The sequence below is a fragment of the Eschscholzia californica genome, unplaced genomic scaffold, assembly GCF_041429995.1.
Source record: "Eschscholzia californica isolate CP2 unplaced genomic scaffold, dmEscCali1.0.p SCAF_5, whole genome shotgun sequence".
Lineage (NCBI taxonomy): Eukaryota > Viridiplantae > Streptophyta > Magnoliopsida > Ranunculales > Papaveraceae > Eschscholzia > Eschscholzia californica.
The window spans coordinates 1,154,345-1,159,753 of NW_028238472.1; the positions used below are offsets into that span (position 1 = coordinate 1,154,345).

The 5,409-nt window shown below is 34.8% G+C and overlaps 1 pseudogene across 3 annotated transcripts; it reads left to right on the forward strand.

The window, feature by feature from the left end:
* The first annotated feature begins 602 nt into the window (after positions 1-602).
* Positions 603-3,589, forward strand: LOC147536006 (nuclear transcription factor Y subunit C-3 pseudogene; annotated as a pseudogene). Of its 3 annotated transcripts, none has more exons than XR_015225839.1 (3): positions 603-823; positions 1,865-2,703; positions 3,188-3,589. The product of XR_015225839.1 is annotated as a nuclear transcription factor Y subunit C-3 pseudogene, transcript variant X1 (transcript). The 3 variants fall into 3 exon arrangements; XR_015225840.1 differs by having other exon boundaries at positions 664-1,531; XR_015225841.1 differs by lacking the exon at positions 603-823 and adding an exon at positions 1,112-1,281.
* Positions 3,590-5,409: the final 1,820 nt, after the last annotated feature.

Below are 5,409 nucleotides of genomic sequence, written 5' to 3' on the forward strand. Positions count from 1 at the left end.
CTTGATACTCATAGATACTTATTAGATTGTGGTTCATTATCTGAATTTGATATGTCTGAATCAAATAGAGCAAACATTAGCATGAATCAAATCAATTTGGAGGTAGAGTTAAATGTTATATATGACTCACCCAAAACACTCTATCTAGTATTAGCGGGGGAAAACACCCTAAAGCCTGGTACCCACTTGGGTCCGCTGGAATCCGTAGTAGACCGCGGATACCTGATACCCATGACGAGAATGCCCTGCCCGTCAGGCTTTTAATAGACGAGAAACGGTGAAGGAGCATGGACCAGACTACCAAACCAATTAACCTAATAGGTCTATGCCTGATGGATAATACCTGAAACACCCTAGAGCATTGGCAAGTCCGTCGATCACAAGCGAGAATTAATCAAGGGGAAATCTTAATATTAATCGGACCGAGTTGTTAAGCGGACAATGGATACGGAGTAGAATTTTAGTGCCCGGTCGAGACCCACCGATGAAGTTAAGGCCAGCGCACAACCCGACCCGACCAATTCCCACCCCTACAGTCCTACGGCCCTACCTACCTTGTACTCCAAAAAGGAAAAAAAACTCAAATTTAAGTACGAAATAACGGAAACGGGTCAGTGTAATACCGTTATTTAACTTTTCAGTTTTTTGTCCAAAGTGGAAATCACATTCATTCCTAACTCTCTCTCTCCTCTGAAGTCTGATCCCAAACCAAACCCTAATAAATAGTAACAACAACATCTCTCCCTACTTTCTCTCTCATATCTGTCTGTCTGTCTGTCTGTGGGGAAGAAAGCTTTTTTAACTTCGATTTCACAGAAAAAAGGTATGACCTTTACTAATCAAAGCTTCCCTTTCTCATTCTTCCCAAATTTTATTCTGAGTTTTTGATGATCTAATTAGTAAAATTGGGATTTAATAGTGTCTAAATCAATTACCCAAAGAGTGAAATCTAAGGAAACAAGTCAGAAAGTTGGATTTTTCTTCATAAAAGAAAGGGTCTTGTGGATTTTCCCCTTTTGGGTTTGATCATTAGGTCTTATATTGTACTCTCTGTTGTTGCTTCTACTTTTTTTTATCCAAAGTTTCAATTTTTTTGTAAACCCTAATTTTTGTCTTTAAAATGGGCTTGTTTATCATTGCTCATAAATTTGAATACGTAAATGGTTGGTGACAATTTTATAGCTTTGGTGAAGCTTTTCTCTCTTGTACTAATAATACAGCATAGAATGAATGTTTTGAGGTGTTTAGATTTTCTAATTTTCAAGATAGAGTTATGGGGAGGTGAGAATTCATTTGAAGATTTGAAAGTTGATTGTTCTTGCATCAGATGTACCCTTATATCATATAGTTAGATGCATTCACATGTCATGTTTGACGATAAAAGATGTTATATTCTATTTCTATATAGTAACTACTCTTGCCTTTGAGGCAAATTGTTTCATAGATATTTTTTTCATTAAACTATTTTTTACTAAGATTTGGAAGTGTTCATTCAAGGAAGAGGAATCGAAAACAAAATATCGAATTGAAGGTAACTGTGTACTGAGGTTTGCATTGAATTGAATTTGAATTTAATAGAAGTACAATATAGAAACATATTAATAAACAGAACGGATGATAGAAAACGTGGCGCTTAGGTTTATCTCTGTACGTTTACATCCATGAAGAGGCGTCGGAAACTTTTTCAAGATGGAAAATATATGTGTAAAATACCTGAGGGGATAGATGCAAATAGTGACAATTATGTGATGATTTAGTGGTACAGTGTCTTAGCTGGATGATGTTGGCATATCGAGTTTTGCATTTATTGTGATTATGTTGGTAGTGATTGATTTTTTTTCTGTCTTATTTTTACTGGAACCAGGAGCAAAAAGATTGTTGTCTTAGCCTACTCAGCCGTTTATGGATCCACAAGGGCATGGTCAACCACCCGTCATGGGGGTGGTCAGTGGTGCTCCTCAAATGCCATATGGTGCAAACCCGTACCAGGCTAACCAAATGGTTGGAGCCACTCAACCTATTCCTACTTCAGGAGGACCAATTCAGTCTCCTGGTCAGACGACGGGTTTCGCTGCCTCCCCATCTCAGCTTGCACAACATCAGCTTGCTTATCAACACATCCATATGCAGCAGCAACAGCAACTTCAGCAACAACTTCAGACCTTTTGGGCAAGCCAGTTCCAAGAAATCGAACATACAACTGATTTCAAGAATCACAGCTTGCCACTAGCAAGGATCAAAAAGATCATGAAGGCAGATGAGGATGTAAGAATGATCTCGGCTGAGGCTCCAGTTATATTCGCCAGGGCGTGTGAGATGTTTATTTTGGAGTTAACTCTCCGTTCATGGAATCATACAGAGGAGAACAAAAGGAGGACACTTCAGAAAAACGATATTGCAGCAGCAATTACAAGGACCGATATCTTTGACTTCCTCGTTGATATCGTGCCGAGAGAGGATTTGAAAGATGAGGTTCTTGCATCGATGCCACGAGGTGGGCCAGTGCCTGGTGGAGTTCCAGCCGATGCTCTTCCATATTACTATATGCCACCTCAGCATTCTCCGCAGGTTGGTACTCCAGCTATGTATGCTCAACAACCTCCGCCTTACATGTGGCCTCAACCTCCACAACAACAACAACAACCACCTTCGGACTCTTAACTCAATGAAGTGTAGTGATTGCCGGTAAACGCGTAAAACAATGTGAGTATCGAGTTGTTGTCTTAATCTTACTAGGGTTTAGCTTATGAAGTGAATATTGCTCCTCTTTCAATTACCATTTATAGGGTTTTGTTTCTTTTTAGAGTTTATCGGTTTATGCTGATGTCTGGAAAACTTCCTGACGAAAGTGATGATTCTCAGAATCCTAAATGAAGTGGTAGTACTTGATTCATATGTAGAATGTCAATAGTAAACGCACTAGAGTTTCTGGGCTTGTGTAACATTATGCTTTGGTACAAGTTGCTCAAACAACAAGTTAACCCTAGTTCACAACTTTCCCTTGTAATTTTAGGATTAGTTTTTCCGTATGATCCTAAGTCGAGGACTCGAGAATTAGTTAGTTGAGTTCGGACTTAATTCTTGAATGTGTAATTTATCTAACTTGCTCCTGTATTAAGAGTTACTTCCACGTCAAAAACTGCCATTTCTATACTTGCATTTTACCCTTTTTACAATATTTTTGCAGATTGATTTGCGGAATGCTGGTGGATCAGAAGTACTATTTGTGAATTTCGCCGAAGAGAGATAAAGAGATGTTTGTTGTGGAGCTGATACTTTATCACCCCTGCTGTATGCTTTTGGAGGTGGCTATTTTGTTATTCCTTTTTTTTTTCTCTTTGCGTTTTCAGTTCAGACGGTGTTTCCCTTTAATGCAGATAGTCAGAAGCGTGAATTTAAATGATTACCCGAGAACGGAAATGTGATAGCTTACTTGTTTTCTGTCTTGTTTGTCTTTGATATTTATGGTGGCAATGGCATGTATTGTCCATCTTCATAATCTGCAATTGACTGCTTGATAATGCTTTTATCCTTTATCAGACTTTCGAACTATTTATGAACATAAGAATGAAATCTTTTCTCTTTTGTATTTTGATATTCCAATAGACACTTGAACTCATTTTTTACTGGATTCATTGTCCAATATCCTCACCACTGAATGCCTTCGTTCATATAACTCACCTGTTTTCGAATCTGAAGATCAATTTTCTTATCAGCGTAATGTCGGTCTATTTATCTTGTAGGTTGTGTTAAGACTAGATGAGAAAAATGTTTGTGTTAATAAAAAGTAGACGATTGAATATATTTTGTGATAATTTATGATGGTTAATATTCACAAGTTGTTCAAGCCTATTTGTCACAATTATTGAAGGGAAACAAACTAATCAAGTATGAAACTCATAATTCTTTTTTCTTATAAATTGATCCAAAGTTAAATTCATTACTAGCTACTTTTTTTGTTGAAATCATTACTAGCTACTTAGTCATTTTAAAAGTTAAACATGTAGAATTTGAGATTTTGGAGCGAACTTAAATTTGATTTGAGTCAAAATATCACCAATAAAGTTTAACGTTTTACTTTATGGACCGGTTTATGCACAATATGTTCAGCAGTTGAGCCAGACTCTAAGTTAGGGTTCAAGCATTATAATGTTGCTTTCTTTACACTATGTGTAAAACCATGGGAGTTGCGTTTTTGCACCTTTAAGGCCTTCCAAACTACACCAAATTCAGGCTGAGATCTTTTTTTAGACCCTAACTTTTTATATGATGTTATATTCTATTTGAAAAGGAGAAAGGAGTTCTTCTTGCTTTAACCTTGGTTGCTTTATTTTTAGAATCCCAATTCAACAAACAATTGGTTAATAACGACACCACAAAAACTGCTTCCGCAAAATTTTAAAAAGTTAAATCTGTAACCAAACAAGCACATACTTTATGTTCATTTTTTTTTTTACCAAACTTCATTAAATGAGAATTAGCTATTTCAAGGATGCAAAGGTGCAATTCCTATCAAAACACCAATATCATCAAACTACACAATGAAATGGGAGTATGGTGGTTGGTTTAAAGCCCAAATGGTCCTAATAATAAAAAAATCAAATCCAATCTTAGTAATTAATAAAAAAAAAACTTTATTGAAAATACAATTTTATTTCCGAAAAATGAAAAATTTACCTTATCAGAATCCCACCAAAATCAACATGAATTTTTTTTGGAAATTGTTTGAACAAATCTTAATTTGCTCTCAATAATTATGTAAATTTAGGTACAAATTCGTTTTCGCTCAAAAATTGTTTAACAAATATGTTTTGTATTTGACAAACAAATTAATTGACACTAACATTTTAGCTAAAACATTTTTCGTTTTGTTTTGGGAAGAATTGAAAATTAAAATATTATGCATATTACTCTTTGTATGCTAACTCATGAAGGAACAAATAATATTTGAGTAATGCATTTTGTAGTTTATCTTGTAAAGAAAAAAATGTGTTATGCATTTTTTATTTTGTTGTTAACAACCACATTAACTTAAACATAACACTTGGACCATGTCTTGTGAAAAAATAAATATGTAACACATCTTACTCATTTGACAAACCCATTAACAGACAAATAATATTTTGGCTTTAAATTTTTTTTTCTATTTATTTTGTGAAAAATAAATATATTCTACATTTCACTATATGCGTTTTACAAACGCATCAACTGACACTACATTTTGTCTCAAACATTATTAAATTTGTCTTGTGATGAAAAAATAGTTTTCATTTCTTTTTTTATTAATGTATTTTTTTACTTTGTTTTCTCTAACAATTAAAATGTTATGCATGTTACCCTTAGTATTTTTTTTTGTTGAGAAATTACCCTTAGTATTTGACATACACATTTTTTGACAAATGAAATAGT